Source organism: Pituophis catenifer, unplaced genomic scaffold (genome assembly GCF_029215685.1).
Source record: "Pituophis catenifer annectens isolate HBS135680 unplaced genomic scaffold, rPitCat1.0.hap2 SCAF_3, whole genome shotgun sequence".
NCBI classification, from domain to species: domain Eukaryota; kingdom Metazoa; phylum Chordata; class Lepidosauria; order Squamata; family Colubridae; genus Pituophis; species Pituophis catenifer.
Window position 1 is genome coordinate 39,747,811 of NW_027256883.1, and position 22,147 is coordinate 39,769,957.

The 22,147-nt window shown below is 43.5% G+C and overlaps 1 protein-coding gene across 3 annotated transcripts in view; it reads right to left on the bottom strand.

Moving 5' to 3' along the window:
* Window positions 1-22,147, bottom strand: part of CHD7 (chromodomain helicase DNA binding protein 7) — a 192,259-nt gene that overhangs the window by 90,793 nt on the left and 79,319 nt on the right. The window lies entirely within an intron of this gene.

Genomic DNA, 22,147 nt, shown 5'->3' on the forward strand with positions numbered 1-22,147 from the left:
TAAATTAGTTCATGGAAAATATGCAGGTTATAAATCAATACAGAAAATACATTTCATGTTTTAAATGGAAAGCCATTCTAGAAACTGTTAATGAAGCATATTTCTGCTAGAATAGGAACTGAAACATGAAAGATAGGGTTACTTCAGTATATTCAAACCTAAATAAAAAGGGGCAAAAGGTGAATATAAGTAAGAGAATATGAAAATACACATGATTCTTTTAACTGTAGATGTAGAATGACTTTATTGCCTTGTTCAAATTAATGAATAGCTGATGAAAATCACATAACCCTGTTTGTTATCGGTACATCAATGATTTGAAAAGGGACTGACAAATAAAATGCTATAAAAGAAAATTTGAAAAAACACACCGGCATATGTGCCATAACATTAATTTGTTCAAAATTAATAAAATTTCAAAGCAATTTAAAATGATATATGGTTCTGAAGCCTGTTGCTTATCTCCTCTGTCCGTTTTACAGCTTACATTAGAATCGTAATCTGTTGTTCTTAAAAGAATTTAGGCCATTTATTTATTTCTTTAGGATATACACAGCCAATCAAGACTCACAGCGGTTGATAGCAATCCAATAAAAAGATACAACCTCTTAAAGTGACCACAATATAAGTATTAAAATCAAACTTTGTTAAGCATCTAAAGGAAAAAGTAAACACAACCAAAATATATGAAAAAATAAACAGTACAATTAAAGTTAAAATATGGCAACTATTAACTAGCCACCAAACACTCTATAGCAGAGCAGGGTCTTAAGCAACTTCTAGAATGTTAAGAGGGATAATGTAAACATAGTTCCAAAGGGGAAATTATTCCATATAGCAAAACAGTGTCAGAGAAACAGCACCTCCTTTTGCTTCACAAAATGAAATATATAACTAGAAGCTCTTCTCAGGAAGAACAAAGCTGATGGGATGAATCTACTGGATGGAGATACCACTATTTACCGTGTTTCTCCAAAAATAAAATCCTGTCTTAAATTTTTTTGAATCCCAAAATAAGCACTTGGCCTTATTTTCAGGGAGTCTTATTATTTTGGGGCACGTGGAAGAAACCAGAGGAAATGGCGGGGACTGGCTGCACATGCGTTTAAATATTTTCGGGGAGAGCTTATTTTTGGGGAGGCTTATTTTAGCGCATACACTCAAAAGCCCGATTGGGCTTATTATCAGAGGATGTTTTGTTTTAGGGGAAACAGGGTAAAATCCATTGTCTCAAGCAACTGGTGGTAATTATAGAAGTTCATGGCAAGCCACATACTCTGAGATTCTCTTTTAATCCACCACATAGTGCAGGTTTTTCAAGATGAGTTCTCTTTCATCTTCAGAAACAAATCACATAGGATTCCAGATTTACCTCAATTATAGAAAATATCTTGTTCATCAACTGTTTATAAATGAAGAGCACTTTTATGTAAGCAAGATAAATCCAGTTACGTATTGTCAAAACTACAGCTCTTCATCACTATGAAAGAAGGAATTATGAAACAAACTAATAACAAGCATTTTGATGATTTGACAAATTGGATTTTCCTCTCATATCAATAGAAATATGGCATCTCCACGTATATGGTATGTTCAGAGCAGTGGTGAAATCCAAATTTTTTTACTACCGGTTCTATGGGCATGGCTTGGTGGCTGTGGCGGGGAAGGTTACTGCAAAATCCCCATTTCCTCCCCACTCCAGGGGAAGGATATTGCAAAATCTCCATTCTCACCCCACTCTGGGGCCAGCCAGAGGTGGTATTTGCCGGTTCTTCAAACTACTCAAAATTTCCTCTACCAGTTCTCCGAACTGCTCAAAATTTCAGCTATCGTTCTCCAGAATCTGTCAGAACCTGCTAGATTTCACCCCTGGTTCAGAATTTATATATAGGTGCAAGGTGTACAAGCTGTAAATTAGTTTCATACTGTCTTTTGTTTCATAAAATTCTAAATACTTTCTTCTGGTGACTGTTTTAATATTTACATTTATCTTCTTTTTACCTAACTCCATTTTTCCAAGTTTTCTCAGTCATCCAGGTCACAGTTCTCCCAAAGGTGCTTTTTCAAGAGACAACTAGATTTTCTGGCTTTTCTTTGAAGATGTTTCGCTTCTCATCCAAGAATTTTCCAAGCTTCTTGGATGAGAAGCAAAACGTCTTCAGAGAAAAACCAAAAAGTCCAGTTGCCTCTTGAAAAAGCACCTTTGGGACAACCTATTTCTTAGTAAGTTAGAAAAATGTGGGATAGACAGCATTACCACCAGATGTATTCATAACTGGCGGACAAAACACACTCAATGTGTAGTCCCTAATGGAACTTCGTCTTCATAGAGACAAGTAAGCAGTGGGGTACCCCAAGATTCTGCTTTAGGCTCAGTACTCTTTAATATCTTCATAAATGATTTAGATGAGGGAATAGAAGAGGAACTCATCAAATTTGCAGACAACACCAAGATGCCAGGAATAGCCAACACCTCAGAAGCCCAGGATACAGAAGGATCTTGACAGACCTGAATACTTGAAATTAAAAAAAGGGTAAAGCACAAAAGCAATTTAGGTTTTCAGAAAGCTAAAAGTAAAAAGTTGACCCACTGCTTAGAGAAGACTATAGAAGAATAACAGATGACGGGATAATGAAGAGCATTTCAAATCTTACTTTGCTTGTTGCTTCTCCCCAAAAGGGAACTTTGTTCAAATGGATGTAAGCAGAACAAATGACATAAAAAGAGTGGCAATCCTAAGTAAGTAAAGAAATAGCTGGGAAACACCAAACTAGCATCAACAGGTGTTTCCAGGACTAGATAATTACATCTGAATCTCAAAGGAACTTGAGAATATCTCAGACTTGTGATTTCTGAGAAATTATGGTAGATAAGTGCAATGTCAGAAGATTATAGAAACAACCTGGAAGGAAAAACTTAAGAAGAGAATAATGCTGGAGATGTTTAGAATAGAGAAGATGAAAAGAAATATGAAAGTTGTCTTTGTATCTCTGACTGGCCTTCATTCCTTCGTTTAGAAAAAAAGCAGTATTATTCACAGGTGCCTGCAGAAGACATGACAAGGAATAATGAGTTTAAATTACACCCAGTCATATTTCCTAATATCAAGGGGTGTTCAACAATGAAATAGAATGTCTTGGAAGGTATGGACTCTCCTGTGCTGGAAGCATTTAAAGAAAAATTGGATAACTATCTGTTATTGATGCCATAGAACTGATTCCTTCACTTGACAAAATGTTGGACTAGATCAGGGGTGTCAAACTCAAGGCCCATGAGCTGGATCTGGTCCATGGGGTGCTTACATTCGGCCTGTAGGGCCGGCCTGGAACTATAAAAGGACAGGCCTGTGGTGCCTCTGCTGGCCAAAACAGGCTGCGAGCAGCCCCTGTGCGGACTGTTTTCACCCTCCATGGCCTCCTGAAGCACTCTGCTGGCCAAAAACGGGATGTGTGGAGTCTCATGGGGCAGAGGGGGCTGCAAGTGCCCCCCCCCGCATCCCATTTGGCTCGTAGGGAGCTGCAAGAGGCATTCCACCTGGTCCCCCCATGTCTCCCCCCCGTCAGCCCACAGAGAACTACAATGCTGATCCAGCCCTCGAAGAAATCCAGTTTGACACCCCTGGACTAGATGATCTTCAGGAAAATAAGAAAAAAGCTGATTGGGGCTAGATCAGCCCCTTGGAATACCCCCAATCAACTGTTCCCAGAGGTAAACTTTAGCAACAGGTTTGTTGGTTGTGAACGACCTTACTTTTTTTTCAGCCTCTCAAATGGAGATTTCAGAGACTTTTTTCAGCCTTTGAAACTTCCGTTTCAGAGGCTGAGCGGGGCTACATTTGATGTATAAACCGCACCTAAATTTTCATCCTCTTTTAGGGGGGAAAAAGGTGAGTCTTATACTCTGAAAAATACAGTATTTCTTTTTATCTTACCTAATACTTCTTTCTTCTTTTTATTTCAGGAGTCCCTGTCTGAACTTCAAATGAAAACATATAGATGTCTTATTAGTCATGCAACTGTTGCCTCCTCCTAATTTTCAACACCACTGAAATATACAGACATTTCTCTACCTATCCAGGTAGGCAGCTATGACATGATTGCCCCTTCAATACCACAAGTATGAAATACGCTTCATCCCGAATTCGATGTAATGGAGTGCATGGGTAACCTTGAGGAAAGGGGAGAGAAGATGCTGCCTAGAAAACCATCAGACGATAGAGACAAGAGTCCATACTTATTTAGCAGTCAAAGAAAGTTAGGAAGGACCAGCCCTAATGCATCTAGCAGTTAAAGTAATAGGCAGAAAAATTGTACCTGCAAGATTGTATTAATGTAGCCTTATAACAAAGTAGATTTAGCTAATCTAGTTGTTTCCTATATATGGTTCCTATATATATGGTTTACCTAGGAAGGCCAACAGTATCTTTCCTCCACTCCAAAATAGGAGGTGGAAAAGAGGCAGAAGCACACAATGAAGGCATTCCTGGATCAGGAAGAAAAGATGGAAAGCTGTAGATATTTTCAGTGTGACTAGAAGCTGCAATGGTTAATCTCTGTCATCACAGGAAACAGCCCAACAAATTTGACATCTATTTTCTTATGTGGAAGTATAAACATGGTAGAAAGTCACTCATGATCTTCGACAATGATGCTTCCTGATGCTAATATCAGTAGAGCAGTGGTGGGTTGCTCCCGGTTCACACCAGTTCGCAAGAACCGGTAGTAAGTTCAGAAAACCGGTAATAACATTGGCTGGCCACGCCCCCGAACCGGTCCCCAGCCCGGTCGCCGCTTGCTTACCCCGCCCACCTCATCAGAGGCTTTTTTTTTTTACTTTTAAAAGCATTTTTTCTACAATCTCTTCGGCCGAAAAAATGCTTTTAAAAGTAAAAACAAAAGCCTCTGATGATCGAGCAGCTCAGCTGAAGAGGTTGTAGGAAAAAAAATGCCTTTAAAAGCCTCTGGCGATCCCAGCTGAGTTGCCTGATTGTCAGAGGCTTCTAAAAGCCTTTTTTTCTGCAACCTCTTAAGGGTGTAGAAAAAATGCTTTTAAAAGTAAAAAAAAAAAAAATGTGGCCACATTACCCGCCCACCAAGCCATGCCCACAAAATAAGCCATGCCCACAGAACCGATAGTAAAAAAATTTAGAACCCACTCCTGCAGCAGAGCAATTGTAGAAGAATTTTTTACTTTTTTACTTTTAAGAAAGCCCAAGAAGCCTGAAGTTTGTGGAGAAAACAGGAGTCTGCAAAACTGGAAGGCATTCAGCACTAGGTACGGGCATAATAGTAATTGGTCTGAAATTGAAACAATTTGAGTGAAGGGATGAATTTAGGTATTGTAATTAAATTCAGCTGTATGTAAAATTTCAGGTCAATTATTTTGCTGCTAGTTTACCAAATAATGAAGGTGTTGCTTCGTTCAATCAGTGCAGCTATGTGGTGGAAAAGGACTACTCACTTGTCATAGATTAAATTTTGACAGAATTTATCAGCCAGTAGATTATAAAAGGGCTAATAAAGAAAAAAAGTAGCTGTTTGTAGAGTATCTTGCAAAAGGTTATGTCATTATTATTGAAAAGAAAAAGTGATGACCCAAATTAAGAGTCAGGAAAGCAGATAATTAGAGGTTAGAGTAGGAATCCCATTCTAATTCATGGGAAATTGCACTCCTTAAAAGCCAACTTTGGAAAAGAAAAATAATAGCCAGATAAATAGACTTAACTTCAGGGACTTAATTTCAAAGTAGAGATCTATAACAAAGTCTGTTTGAACTTTTAAAAATGAGGAAACTGGCTTATTTTTCTAATGTGCATATTTTGTTCTTTTTAAAGCTGCTATGTTAAGTTTAAAGCTGATACTTTAAATTAGATGAATTTTAAAAATAGGTTTTACCTTCTTAGAAGAATGACAAAGAATTAATAATCTTGGCTTCTTAAAGACTGGATGGGGTTCCATCAATAAAGCATGCATCTTATGAGAGTAAAATCCTGGTTCTACTCTATACATTATAGGTGAGAGATAGAAAAGAAGAACAAAAAAGTCTCTGTGAGAAATAAAAATACTGAACCAACTGTGGTTCCAGAAAGCTTTCTGAGATGAGGGGATGTCACAAGAAGAAATGGAATAGGCCTTTTTTAGAAAATTTATTTATTTATTAAATTTATAAAGCTGTCCAACTCCAGGATGACTCTGGCAACATATAATAATAATATCATTACTACAAAAGATAAAAAGCGAGGTGCATCCAGAAATAAGAGAGGCTGTGCATTCTAACAATAATACAATACAGGATCCACCACCCTGTGTAAGTCAACTACCATCAGAATAACATTGAGGTATTTGATATTTGCTAGGTCAGTTATAAAGCACCAGAGAAGCATATCCCAATATCTAAATAGGGAGGCTGTGTAACAGGTTTACCTTTTAAGGCTTGGCAAACTGACAGTATGATAAAAAGAAATACTGTTTTTGACATCTGCTCTTATGGAAAGACACCAAGAGTCATACCTCATTGACTATTATGACTGATCTGTAATGTTTCTTCTTTCAAACAAAGGACAACATATAACTGATAATTGTAGTATAATACAATTGCAGCATAATACAATCTTTTATCAAAGAAATGGAGTAGGGAGAAAGCAAAGAATATCTGCTCTTGCTGAATATCCATTTGATCAGTTAAGGAAGGGTTTGGTTGCATTTATGATCAGTTGCAGGATCCCATGGTCATATGACCTTAACTTGTGATGTTTTCTGCCATTTTCCAGCAAAAATATGGATATACTAAATTCTCTTAATTGGTTCATTTAATGACTGTGATTCACTTACTGTTGTGATTTGCTTTACTACCATTATAAAAACAATTGAAAAATCAGGTCATGTGGTGACCCACTTAATAATGACTATTTATGACCAAAATTCTGGGCCCAATTGTGGTAGCTAAGAAGACTACCTGTAAATAATAATGTTCAAGGAAAACTAATGAAATACTACAATAATATTGAAAATGATTAAGCTACATTAGTATAAATGAAGGTTAAAATGTGGTTTTGCTTACAGCGCTATCCAATTACTAAATATATATATGATAACTGCCTCTTGATCTTAAAATACTATTATTGTTCCAATATACAAATGAAAGATTAAAAAGGCTATTGGGATTAGGTGGTTAAGCCTCTCTAGGAAAGTGTTTGATAAATTTCTGAAAAACTAAAAAAAAACTAAAATTTGAATGCAATGGGAATCATCATTACCATATTATTTTATTATTATTGCGTGTGCCTTCAAGTCAGTGTTGACTCCTGGCAACTGCTTGAACATGTCCTTGCAGCTTTCTTTCAGAATTGGTTTGCCATTGCCTCCTGTCTAGGGCTGAGGGAAAGGAACTGGCTCAAAATCACCAGCTTGTTTCATGCCTAAGGTGGAACTAGAACTCATAATGCTCTAGTTTCTAGCCCAGTACCCCTATAATGGAAATAGGAGGTATCAATGTGTATATGGAGAGAGGATCAAGACTGAATAGGTCTTCTTTTCTTGCTTCTTCCTCTTCTCCTCCTCCTCTTATCATAGGATCTGAAGCAGATACAAAGTTCAGGCTCTTACTTTTCTGGCAGCATCAACCATTGTTAATTGATGTTGTTGTAGTGTTGTCTGTCCATCTTCTTCTGGATCTGCTTCGTATTCTTTGACCTTCTCTTTTTTGTATATACCATATTTTTCGGTGTATAAGACACACTTCCCCCCCCCAAAAAAAAAGTGGGTGGAAATGTCTGTGCTTCTTATAAAGCAAATGTTGCCAAAGCCCCACCCACCCACCAGCCCCCACCCTTCAGCCTCTGCCTCCCAGCAATTTGCCTCCTTGTAGGAAACAGTCTGGTCAGCTTCAGCACAGCCTGATTTAGCACAAGCAGCTGACTGGCAGTTGGATTGGCCTCCCAGAATACCACCAATCAGTTGTTCCAGACTGCAGGGATCGCCGCCGCCGCCACCAATCATTTGCCTCCGCGCACCCCATTTTTGGCCTCTGTGCATCCCGTTTTCAGCCCATTCTAGGCAGTGGGGATCGCTGCCACCTCCTATCCCCGCCTGGAACGGGCTGAAAATAGGACATGCGGCGGCTGAAAATTGGGTGCGCGGAGGCCGAAAATGGGGCGATCCCCATAGCCTGGAACAGCTGATCGGTGGTATTCCGGGAGGCCAATCCAACCGCCAATCAGCTGCTCATGCTAAATCAGACTGTGCTGAAGCTAACCAGGGTGTTTGCTTGCAAGGAGGCAAATTGCTGGGAGGCAGAGGCAGATTTTTTTTTCTTGTTTTCCTCCCCAAAAACTAGGTGCATCTTATAGTCCAGCGCGTCTTATAGTCCGAAAAATACAGTACCTTGTGTGGTATGAAATCCTATAACATCCTCTCCAGGCGAGCAATCCACTTTATTTGCTGTTTTTCTGTAATTTAAGATTAGTACTATGCCAATTCTTTCTCTTACAGTCTCATTTTTTTATTTTACCTCTTCTGATCACTCCAGCAGCTTTCCTCAAATATTTCATTTCCATGGTGACTTACTTTCATTTATGTTTTGTTGTAAGTGTCCATGTTTGACACTGGTAACATAGGGTGAGATGAATATGCTTTGTATGATTGGTACTGCCTTATGTTATTGGAGTGGAGCAAGCTGTCCTAATACTTGCTTTGATTTACTGCATCATATGTTAGAATGGGCGATAAACATTAAAATGTGTGACCAGTATGAAAGAAGTATTTTGATATGATTTCCTCATACAGAGAGAATGAATGAAAATTGAAGTTACCACACAAATATATGAAGGAAAAGTGAATGTATCTAGAGGAAGACCAACAAAGCTGTAGTTGGATGGAACTGATGAGATCCTTGAAAAGAGAAAGAGATTAGATGTTTAATTTATTTTATTTATATATTAAATCTGAAAACTGCCTATTTCACTCACAGAGTGATTCCGAAATGCAAAGGAGAATGGAAGCTCACCTCGCGGGGCGGGAGCGGGGGCTGTGGGGGGCAAAATTAAACGGGGGTACTTAGGTCTATGAATCTATAGTTATAGATTCTATGCCTGGTAGACATAGTTTAGAGCAGGCATCCTCAAACTACAGCCCGTGGGACGGATCCAGCCTGTCGATGCAATCTATCTGGCCCGTGCGCAGTGGTGATTAGGCCCCGGCCCCGCCCCACCCTTCCCAGCCATCGCCCTTATCTTCTAGCCCACAGGGGTTTGCTCATTGCTAAGATAAGGCTGAAGGGCGCAGGCCGGCGCTGGCTGGCGTAGGGGCGATGCTGGCAGCGCAGCCACGTGGTCCCTAGTTGCCCCAGCAGCTGTGCTGTGGAGAGTCCGGGTGGAGATGTGGGCTGGGGAAGGGCCTGAGCGCCGTCAGCCTCACCTTCCAGCCCACAGGCCTTGCAAAGCTCATCACGGCTGCCTGCAAATGACAGGGGAGGGAGACACGCTCTGCGCCCATTGCACTCGGCCGGTGGGCAAGAATGGTGGGGCGGATCTTGCGGGGTGGGGATCATCCCCCAAGCTGGCCTTCCTCCTCTCTTGTTGGCGTGGTCAAGAGAAAGAAGGGGGTGGCATGGGAAAGTGCTCCCCTCTCCCACCGAGCACAACAGCCTGGGGGAAGGGGGGCCATGGCCTGGTAGAAGTGACCCCATTGGCAAGTTGGTTGGCCCAGCTCTCACAGAGGAACACTTTCTGTTGCCTGTGCCTTCCCCAGGCAGCAATGGGGGGGCAGCAGAGGTGTCAGGGCTGATCCCCCCCTCAGCAAGCTAGGCCTGGAGGAGCACAGAGTTGCGGGCGAGCGCCGGAGGGTCAGAAGATGCATTTCCAGTGCGCGCTTCACTGTTCCAAAATAGGATTGAGTGGGTAGAAGGAAGCAGAGGAAAGGGTAGGAGGGAAGGATCCCATCCTTTCCCATCCTCCCTTTGGCGTGGGATGGGAGGAAGACTTAATACCCGCTCCATGCCTGCCCACTGCTCTCAGCACCTGGCACAGCACAGCTAAAGCTAGCACGCTTCACAATGGGGGACACTGGATTCCCCCTCCTCCTCGGGGAGCCCATTCCCTGCCCCGCTTGCTCCTGGCAGCTCTCTCTCTTGGGGTAGTCGCCCACTGTTTCCCGTCAGTCAGACAGAGAGAGGGGGGAGGGGAAGAGACAGATTCGGCTCAATTCGGCTCTCACCAAAGACGCTCACCCATCAGCCAATCTCCGTGTGTGTGTGTGTGTGTGTGTGTGTGTGTGTGTGTGTGTGTGTGTGTGTCGCTTTCTCTTGCTCCCTGTCTCTGTGTATCTTCTCACTCGGAAAGCCCTGTGTGCTTTCCTTGGGGCTTTTCGCTACTCGTTTTTCTTTCTTCCTTTTGGAAATCCGGGCTTGCTGAGGAATGAGTGGCAGAGGCTTCCCTCCTCCTCCTCTTGTGTGCACTCTCCCGGCCCCAAGGGGGTCCCGAGAGGAGGAGGGGAAGGAGGGAAACTCCGCCGCTCATTCCTCAGCAAGCCCAGATTTCCAAAAGGAAGAAAGAAAAACAGATAGCAAAAAGCCCCAAGAAAAGCATGCAGGTCTTTCCTAGAGAGTGAGAAGAGACAGAGAAATGGGGGGGAGAGAGAGAGAGGGAGAGAGAGGGACAGACAGACACATAAACACACACATAGAGAGACATGTGGGGGGGGGGAAGAGAGAGAAAGAAAGAGAGAAAGAAAGATGAGGGAGAAAAGGGGAGAGGGGGAGAGAGGGAGAGAGATGAGAGGGAGTGTTTAAGGTTGCAGACCGCTGAGCCAGGAGAAGGAACAATAAGAAGCAATGGAATCTTTCTTTTCAAGTCTTTAAAGAAGGAACAGATGGGGCGTTAGTCCTACCTGAGACGCACTTTCTCATTGGGTGGAGACAGCAGCCAGGATGGGTTGTGCTTGTCTGTTCAGGTTGCTAGACTGAGCCTGTCAAAGTTGTTAAGTCCCGCCCTTGTTACTGGGCAGACCCAGCTTTTGGCGAAGACAAGAAGACAGGCTCGGCGTGTGGGAGACCAAGGAACAGAGGAGAGAAAGGTAGAGACATAGAGACCAGACTGGCAAAAAAAGGGAGGGTCTGGCTGCTGTCTCCACCCAACGAGAAGGTGCGTCTCAGGTAGGACCAACACCCCTTCTCCACTTGGGTGGAGACAGCAGCCAGGATGGGACATACCAAAGAATACTGTCCCTACAGTTGGAGAGGACCAGGCTGGTCCGAAGTACCCTCCCTCGAGAGAACTCGCTGCAGCACCCTACGACCAAAAGCGGCATCTGCCGAAGCAAACTTGTCCAGTTTAGTGCTGGATGAATGGAGAAGGCGAAGTCCACGTCGCCGCCCTGCAGATTTCGAGAAGTGAAGCCTGTGTGGCCCAAGCCGCTGATGTCACAGCACTGCAGGTAGAGTGCGCAGTCAGGCAAGGAGATCTCTGTAGGGAACGTAGTTCATAGGCCTTGGCTATTGTCTGCCAGATCCAGCGTCCGATGGTCGGTGACGACACTTTGCAACCTAAAGAAACCAGCAGGAAGGAGACAAATAGAGATTCTGTTCTGCAGAAGTCCGCAGTTCGCTTAATGTAAATGTGTAGTGCCCTCCGGACATCGAGAGTGTGCCACTGCTGTTCGAGTCAGTGAGCCGGGCAAGGACAAAAGTTGGGCAGGACCAGCTCCTGTATCCGGTGGAAAGTCGTATTGGCCTTGGGGACAAATGTAAGGTCCAGACGGAGTACCACACGATCCACATGGAACACACAGAGGTCATCACGGATGGAGAGGGCAGCCATCTCCGAGATGCTGCAAGCTGAGGTAATATCCACCAAAAAGGCAACTTTGCACATTAAGAGCCGCAGACTAGTCGTCTGCAAGGGCTCGTACGGGGCACCCATAAGAGAATTAAGAACTACAGAGAGGTCCCAGGTTGGGTACTGATGTAGAACAGGAGGGCATAGATTGGTAGCGCTCCGCAGGAACCGGCGAATCAAAGGAAGAGTTCTCTTCCTGTGCCAAGGAAGAGAACGATCCGAAGGTAAGTATCGAGGAGATCGCCGCCACCTGTCTCCGCAATGTATTAGGAGAAAGTCCCTTGGAAAGACCCTCCTGAAGGAATACTAGTATGTTGACAATCGAGGCCTGGAGGGGTTGAACCCCGGTCCGTTCACACTATGTATAAAAGGCCCGCCAGGTGGCTGAGTAAATTTGGCCGCCGTGAAGCCTGAATGGTGCGTATCACATCTACCGGGATGGCGGCATCCCCGAGGGCATGCCGCTCAACCGCCAAGCGGTCAGACGGAGCCACTGCAGGTCCGGGTATCACACAGCCCCTTGAGTCAGGGCATCCTCCAGTTGAGGTAGCTGCCAAGAGGGGGCTACTGACAGCGACACTAAGTCCGCAAACCAAGGTCTGCATGGCCAATGCGGGGCCAGAAGGATGAGGTCCACTTGCTCCAGCAACAGTTTGCGAATCACTCGGGAGATCAGTGAGACCAAGGGATAACGCATAGAGCAGCCCCGGTGGCCACAGGGAGCAAAGGGCGTCGGTGGCCTCCGCATGCGGTGACGGGTATCACAAGATGAAGCGCAGAAGCTGAGCATTGTCCGACGTGCCAAAAAGGTCGATCACCGGAGCTCCGAAGCGAGCAGCAACTTGGCGGAAGATGAGCAGATGAAGGCGCCACTCTGCGTGATCCAGCCGTTGACGGCTTAGCCAGTCCGCTTGAACATTGGCGACGCCCGAAATGTGTTCCACCCGCAGCAAGGTGAGGTGATTCTCCGACCAGACGCCCAATCTCAACGCCTCCGACTAGGGGTAGGGACCGTGTGTCCCCTAGGCGATTGATATGAGCCTTCGCCGTAATATTGTCTGTTAGAACCAGGATGTGCGAGTTGGAGAGGAGGTGTCAAAAGGCTCAAAGTGCCAGGTAGACCGTCCGCAGTTCCAGCCAGTTGATGGGGCAACGGGCGTTGGTGCTGTTCCAGGTGCCCTGTGCCACTTGGCCCAGACAATAAGCCCCCCAGGCCTGAAGGCTGGCGTCAGTTGTCACCATCACTCTCTGCGGTTCGAAGAAGAGACAGCCTCGGGATATAGCTGGTGACCGCCACCACCCCAGGGACCTGATCACCTTTCTGGGGACGGGAATGTTCGTAGTTGAAGTGCCTCTGCCCGCCTTCTGCAACGCAAAAGAAACCATTGAAGTTCCCGTGAGTGCAGCTTAGCCCAGGGAACTATCGAGATGGCGGATATCATTTTTCCCAGGAGCTGAGACAGTACAAGGGGAGACACTGACCTAGCCCGTTCAACCTTAGAAACCAGGGACCTCAAGCTATCCTGTCGCTCGCGCGAAATATAGACCCTGCCTGCCAACGAATCAATCAGGACCCCCAGATGGAGTAAACGAGTGGTAGGGACTAGGTGGCTCTTCTCCAAGTTAATGGAGAAGCCATGGGCCGCCAGAGTCTGAAGAGTAAGCTGCAGGTCAGAGGCAGCTGCTGCTGAGTAGAAGACAAAATTAGGATATCGTCTAAATAGCATTGTAGACGAATAGATTTAGCCCTGAGAGATGCTGCTAAGGCAGCCAGTACCTTAGTAAAGGTACGAGGGGCAGAGGAGAGGCCAAAGGGCAGGGCCCGATACTGGTAATGGCGCCCCCCGTAGCAGAAGCGAAGGAACCTCCGATGGGAGGGAGGATGGGGATATGGAGATAGGCCTCAGTGAGGTCTATGGAAGAGAGGAGATCGCCCCTCCTAACACCGTCAAGGATAGATTTTAAGGACTGCATCTTGAACTTGCAGTATATAACATACCGGTTCAGACGTTTAACGTCCAGAATAGGTCTACACACACACACACACACACACACACACACACACACACACACACACACCGATGACTTTGTAACAAGAAAAACACGGGAATAAAATCCCGTCCCTCATTCCACACCAGGTACCGGTTGAATAGCTCTGATAGAAAGGAGATGCTGAACCGCCAAGTCCATAAGGGACCATTTCTCGATGTCATGAGAAAGCGGACAGCGCACAAAGAACATCGGAGGGGGGGAGAGAAATTCAATGGCCAACCCAGATTGTAAGGTGGCCAGGACCCATCTATTATTAGTGATACCTTCCCAAACAGGGGCAAAGAGGACCAATCTGCCCCCTATGGGAGGATCCGGGATGCAGTTAACGACAGCGCCTGGAGAAACTACCTCCTCCCCCTCGAAAGGGCCGTTTGGAGAGAAAGGTCCTACCTCTGGGCGCCCTATCCTGAGCGCCCCGCTGCCTAGACTGAAAACTCCCCAGTGGTCTGACAGAAGGAGAGTTAAAGTTAGTTCCGTCATACGAACGAGATTGGTGACGGGCCAGATACGGATGGAACCTTGATTCTCCCCTATGGAAGACAACCGGAAGAACTTTCTTTTTGTCCTTCGTTTCTGTCAGGAATGCTTCAAGGGGATCCCCGAACCAAGCGCAGACCACTGTTTCCGGATAACATCGAGGAATAAAGGAGGGGTAGGAATGGAGTCTACAGGCCTGGATGGTTCAGCGAAAAGGGAATTCAGAGCCCCCTTGGCCATACTCGGGGCACTGGTAGCGGAGATGGAGAGCTGAGCTGGGCCGTATTAATTGCTTTGTGTAGCAGAGATTTGAACAAGGCCTGGGGAAACAAGCCCGTAAACGGAGGAAGGTCCGGAGGAAGATCCTCGTCCTCAGAAAGCTCCAAATCCCGAGGTCCCTTATTGACTAGAGAAGATGCGCGCCCCGCAATAGAAGAGACCGGAGAATCCAGGGCTTCAATTGAAAGAGCATCCTCCTGCTCGACATCCACGCGAGAAGTAGATGCGCCAGACCGAACCGAAGCCATCCTGCTGTCGGGACAAAATTGAGATGCCAATGACTCACTGCAGTCGCAATGAGGCGCTGAATTTGCTCCGGAGACAAAAAATTATTTTGTTGAGCCGCACTAGGCCCAGCTTCCACAGTGGGGGGTGCAGAAGTCGGTCCAGATAAATCCAATGTCAGCTGTGGAGCTGGAGAAGGCTCTGCCATAGGCTGAGGAACCAGAGCCGCGGGAGAACCCCACAGATCAGCCGTCTGAATAACCGCAGGACAATCCTGAAGGGACAATTGATCTGCCTGCTTCCCAGAGTCCGAAGCTGTAGCAGCACGAGGAGAGACTGTAGTTGTCTCCTTGGTAGACGGCTGGTGCCCGCTGGCCTTGGCACAGATCTTTTGCAGCACCTTATCCCGGCGGGCTTCCTCACGAGAAGGTAGAGAGTGGAGAGATGACTTGTGGCGGGGTCTGGATAGCTCCGAACCCGCTGGCTTAGAGGCGGAGCCAGAGGTGACATCCCGCCTAGAAGGGGAAGCCCCCTGATGATGAGGGCTGTGAGAACGCGCCGCCTTGCGACCGTGCTTCAACTTGTGCGAAGCTTTGGGCATAATTGATGATCAGGCAGAACAGCCCAGATGTGACAATGGACTGAAGTCCCAGATGTCAGAAAGGTTGCAAAAGAGGTAAACAGTCGTTAAGAGGCACAGACCAAAGCCTGGAGGCCTCCAAAACAGGGCAACTGCAAATGGGAGCGCAGAAGCTCCACTTGTCCAATGGAGAAATGTGCCGACTAAATAACAGCTGGGATGACAAATGAGCCAAAGGCGACAAGCCCCAAGGCGCAGGCAAGGAGGAGGGGAGCGCGAAGCTCCACCAGCAAAAAAAACTGTCCATAGAGGGATCTCCTTGTTGTTAAAGGAGAGCGCGAAACTCCACCATCAAAGGCACTCCTCACAGGTGAGACGGCTGCGCTGTCAAAGGGGGAGCGCGAAGCTCCACCAGCAAACCCCACCTGAAATTCTGCCGATCCACTAAAAGGGGAGCGCGAAAACTCCACCAGCCAAAGGAACCGTCCACAAGAGAAACGTTGCTGTCCCAAGGGGGGGGGAGGCGCGAAGCCTTGCTGAAATTAGCACTTCTGCCACACGGCAATCCACAGACAGGCGGCACTTCACAAGCTGACAGGAGAAAGCGTGAAGCCGACGATCCTCTGACGAACTTTTTCACGCCGAAAAAACTGTCCCCAGCGATTGTGCGCCTCAGCCACCAGCGATCCGTTCAAACTGAAAAAAACTCGCGCCCCTCAGGCTCTAGGAGGGAGCGCTAGGCTCCACTTGCCGGTTCTTAATGCGAAGGGGCGAACAGGCAGCCTCGCTGATAGCAAGCGGCAGAAGTAATTAACGGCTGGTTGGAATTCAAAATGGCCACCGGGAGGTTGACAAGGGGAGCGCAAAACTCCACAGACGACGAAATGGTCGTACAAGCCAGGGACGGCCAGCAATGTCACCAATGAGAACAGAAACCTCCAGAAAGCCCCAAAAGTCCCACAGCTGATAGAAAGAAAGGGAAAATGGATCCCGGTTAAGGGAAAAGGACTTCTCCCCCCCAGATAACTAGCAAAGCCAGTTACTGGGGTAGAGGATCTTACAGTATGTAGAAAACGAAGCGAAGTCCAATGCAGTCCAAGTCACAGTCCGAGTCAAACCAATAAATCCAACACTAATTAGCTATCAAGAGAGATAAATAGCCAATAAAGAATGAAAAACCAGCAAGAGGAACAGTCCCACACGCCTGTCCAGGCTGACAGACTGAGCCAAAAGCTGGGTCTGCCCAGTAACAAGGGCGGGACTTAACAACTTTGACAGGCTCAGTCTAGCAACCTGAACAGATGAGCACACCCATCCTGGCTGCTGTCTCCACCCACAATGGAGAATTGCTAATCACAAAGCCTTTCGGCTTTCAATAAAATAAAAGATGCCACTAAACTTCTGAAATAAGGTGACCTTTGTGGACTTGTCCACATTGTTTTCTTGGCAACAAAATAGTGATTATCAGGTGGAAATGGTTTATCATTTCCTTACTATTGTATATAACTCAATATTAATATTATTTTGGTCAAAGCTACAGCCTATGATTCTGTAGTGCGTTACCATTCAGGTACTAATCAGGTCTGACCTTATTTAGCTTTTCTAGTTATCCACGACTGACCATAACGATGTCACTGAGCTGGATCAAAAGATTTTAGGCATCTAGTTTGTCTGCGTGACAGAATGGCTTCAAAGCCAGACAACAAAGCTGTAGGGGGGGGGGTTCCCCCACTCATAAGTCACAAAAGCAGTTTTTAAGTTTGCAGACCCAGAGCCAGAGACAGGAGATTGATTTTAAAGACTTGAAGGAATTTATTACTCTGGCTCTGATGAAACAAGATGCGGTTATGGACCAGAAATTTGAAAAATTTCAACAGGAAACTAAGGAGGTGGTTCAAGAAAAGTATGATAAGATGAAGCGAGATATTTTGACAGTTCTGACTGGCTTCTCAGAAGTAATTGTCCAGATTGATAAAAAAAAGTGGAAGAAATTAGTTTAGAAGTAGAGTCTAAAATGAAGGAAGCTGATTATAAGATTTACAATGTGGATAATAAAATGCAAAGGATTGAAAATGAAGTGACAATGATGCAATTCAAATTTATGGAGTTTGCTGTAAGACTGAGGGGGATAAAGGAAAACAATAGAGATTTGAGAAGGATTTGTGCTGATGCTTTGGCTGTGATGCTAAAGGTTAGCCCTGAAGAGGTTTTGTCCAAAATTGACAAGATTTACAGAGTGAATTCTTGGGTGGCAAGGCAAAGGCAATTGCCCAGAGATGTGGTGATATACTTCACAGATAGAAGAATAAGAAATGACATCTTGCAAAAGTCTTTTGTTTCTACCCTACAAGTGGATCGAAGGGAGATTGCGATTTATAAAGAGCTGCCGCCTAAGATGCTAAAAGACAGAAAGGATTTTGCATTTTTGGTGACTGAACTAAAGAAACAACAAATTCCATTTAGATGGGATGCTCCAATTGGCATAATATTGAGGTATCAAGGAGAAAAATATCGATTAAATACTGTTGAAAAAGCGGAAGAATTTTATCTTAATGTTTTTAAAATTGGCCCAGCATCTCCACGTACATCTTCACTGTTAGGAATACAGGAGGGTGATAAAGAAAAACAAATCGAACAAGAGATTGAAATCCAGTGGATGCAGATGGAGCCAATGGAAATACAAGGAACCATAGGGGGCTTTTTGGATGAGCCATTCCCGGATCTTCTTTTAAAGGTTATAGGTGGACCACCTAAAAATACAAGAGAAGTGGCTTTGGATCTTGATCTGATGTCCTACAAAGTTAAAGACCAGCGCATAACTCGATCATCTTACAAACAAATTCCAGAAAAACAACAACAGCAGAGGTCTAAGCCAGCACAAGGCAAGAAAAGAAGCAGGTTCCACAAAACTAGAAAATTTTAGATCAATATCTCTCTTGAATATGGATTATAAAATTTTTGCAAAATTATTAGCCAACAGATTAATGCCAGTTATTCAAGAACTGATTCATGATTAAGCAGGATTTATAGAAGACAGATATATGAAAGACAATGTGAGGCAAATTATAGATTTATTGGACTATCTTGAGAAGAATAAACAGATCCCTGCAGTGCTGGTGTTTTAGGACGTGGAGAAGGCCTGTAATCGAGTGAATTGGAACTTTCTATTATAGATTTTAAGAAAGATGGATTATCTGTACGTTGAAGGGAACAGTCATGAGGCAAGAGGATTATGGAACAAGGGCATTTGCAGTTGACCTGGTTGTTACCCTAACATGCTCGATGGAATTAATAATCTAGATGAAAGACTTTATAGAAGATATCATACGGAATATAAATATAAAGTCACTCGGGGGGTGAATATAGAAGTATTCTTCAATGATGGGGGCAGATGGCAACTAAAGACATCAAATACACTGTTGGAAGAAGGATTTGATGTGACTGTTTAGATGCTATAAATTATTATATATGGTGGACCTGCAGGAAAGTGGGTGAAACAAAATTGATATGGTATATGGTGATAGGCTAGGTTACTGATTGTTTAATATTGGAAAAGGGATGTTATGTTTATTATTGAAGAATGGACTCTGAAGGTGGCCAGTTTCGCAGAAATGGTGAAGATATTAGCATACATAAAAGATCGGACCCAAGAGATCTATGTATGGGAGTGCAAGAAATGGATAGATTATGTGCAGAATAAATATTAAACTAGGAAGTACCAGATAACTTTTAGTTGAATGTTGTGTAGAAATGTATAGTACAGGGGATAGAATATTAGAATGTCAGGAAGAAATGTGTACTACACAGGGGGTAGAGTAGATGGGCGGTAAAGTATTATATAATGTGATTTGGATTTGGATTTCATCCTGGGGAAGCCATGGGGGGAGGGGAGGGTAAAGGCTAGGGAGGGAAAGGGGGGGGAAGAGGGAAAATCTGTATTTGTAAAACTTTTTCAATAAAAAAAATTAAAAAAAAAGATTTTAGGCATCTCATAAACAACAGGGTAGGGATGAAGACACAGAATACATTTGGGAATAAGGAAATGTTACAAGCAGACCCCAAGGACACTTTATTTCATTTATATCCTGCCATTCATTTTGACTTTTTGGTCATTATAATCCCTGAATTCTGAATCCCTATTCATATTCACCATCAGATTTTGGGAAGTATTATATGTAATCAGTTACTTCATTACAAGCACCTGATTTCATTTTGAGTCAGTATAGATTTATAAATATTTTCTTTTGCTATTTTACACATTAGAAAGTACTGAAATGGTAGCTTCTGGTCAGGAATCATGGCAATCTTTTCAAAGGTGAGAAGAGCCACCTCAGCTGTGAATTCTATCTGGAAGTAAAATTCTGGTCAATGTAATCTCCCTAGATCAAAGGGAGATCAAGAGATAAACCATATGTGTTCTAGATCGCAGTTCCTTCCAAGTTAACTGCAGAAATCGAAAAAGTTTTGCACCGGCTTGGGAGTTGAGATGCCAGGACTCCTGAAATTCCATTTATTCTCCCAACTGAATGAAGTGACATAAAGCCTTGCTTACCTCACTTTCTAAACACTTCGGGAAGTAATTAACTTCAGATGAAGAATGATTTTCTTTGCATAAAGATAAAACTCTGTGGTAAAGTAAATCTTTCTAGATTACAAATGAGAGTGAATGAGACTATGATTTAAATATTCAAGACTTGTAAACACCTTAAGTAAAAGAAGATCTAAGAAAGTTTTTCAATGGAGAAGCAAACAGTATTTTTCTTTTTTCCTATATTTATTTTTATTACATACTTTTGATGAATGTGCTTTGGTATAATTTTTCTCTAAACCTGTTAAAGAGACAGGTTTGCTGTTTATACTTAAATTGTGTATGTAATTGGCGGAATCTGCATAAAAAAAGATAAGGTAAAGAATCAGACTGTGACTTTAGTTGCCATGGAGATGTGATGCTTGTTGTGACTGAAGGTATCCAGAGCTACTAAAATGAAAGTGTCTGAAACAAGAAGGGAAAAAAGAGGCTTATCTTTTTATTTTGCCTGCTTGAGACATCTTTACTTTTGGATTAAAAATGACTACTAGAAAAATAGCAAGAGAGAGAAAAGAGAATCATTGGAGCAATTTGTGGGGAAAAAAATACTTACACAAGATATACTTCAGCAATTTTTTGAACAATGGAGGAATGTCCCTAGGGATATTTTAGTGCATTTTGTTAGAAAGAAAACAAGGAATCAAGTCCTGCAGCAGTATTTTAATACAAGATTGAAATGGATAATACTAATATAATTGTTTTGAAAGGGATTCCTATTAGGATTTTGTGTAAGAGAAAAGAAAATCCTTCTTCAGTGAAAAATTAAAACAGAAACAGATCTCATTTCAATGAGATATATTGGAAATCACAATTTTTATTTTTAAAAGCAAAAGACTTAAATTGAATTCTGTCCATAAAGCAAGAGATTTTTTAGAAAGACAGAAAGGAGAATTGGAGATGGAGGCTTCATAGGTATCAACAGAATGGTCACAGTAGAGGCAACAGGAATTGGAAAAAGATGATACTGAACTAGGCACTACAGGTATGGACTTTTCTAAATTCTTGGAGTATGAATTATAAATGTTTTAACATGCTTCTTAAAAGAGGGGAGGAAATCATTATTTGAAAAAAATTAAAGCAAGACATTATTTGTCTACAAGAGACCTTTGGGTGAAGAATTTATTTCAGCATATATTAAAAAGAGAAATGGAATTGTTTTGAATATTAACCCTCAGTTAAATCCAGAAGTTTTATTAATTGATGAACATGGTCAATTCATTGAAGTTATATTATATGCAGTTCAAATAATGGTCCTGGGGTGCTGCAAATGAAAATGAAGTAACTGAGAGCAGTTTCCCCACAATTCAACAGAACGTTGAACAAATACATTAAATATTTTTAATATTTAAAATGTAAGAAATTGATATTAATATTAAAATTACTGTGTACACCACATTAAGGCAGCAAAATGGAGCAGTCTGTCACTTGGTCATTAAAATTTTGGGCATGCTGAAAATGATAGCCACTTCTTGAAGACAGCTATGTGGCCAGGAATATGTTGGCCTGGCCTCCTTCCCCAACATGAGATTTGGAGATAAGTGTGTGATGGGTGATGGGCATGTGGTGAGTAGCCCCAAGTCTTCCAGGGTCCTGGAGGAGCAGGAGGGGGGATGGAGAGGGGGTGCTATAGCATCCATGTGGTCAATCATAAGGGCAAATGGCCACAGGGGTGCTTCAGTGGCTGTAACTTCGATATGGGTCTGTAAGCTTTTGTCATAACTTTGTATGCTGTTAAGAGACCAAGTTGTATTTCGAGGACTACCTCTATGATAAAAAGGGTTAATAATATTGGTTATAATATATGCAATGGAACAATTGGAAAACATATGGCTGAAAGATTTGAAATTTACTTTATATTCTAACTTTAAACAGATTTTTTTAATAAAATAGCAATAGCACTTAGACTTATATACCGCTTTACAGTGTTTTACAGCCCTCTGTAAGAGGTTTACAGAATCAGCATATTGCCCCCAACAATCTGGGTCCTCATTTTACCCACCTTGGAAGGATGGAAGGCTGAGTCAACCTTGAGCTTGGGAGATTTGAACTGCTAAACTGCAGGCAGCCGGCAGACAGCAGAAATACCCTGCAGTACTGCACTCTAACCACTGCACC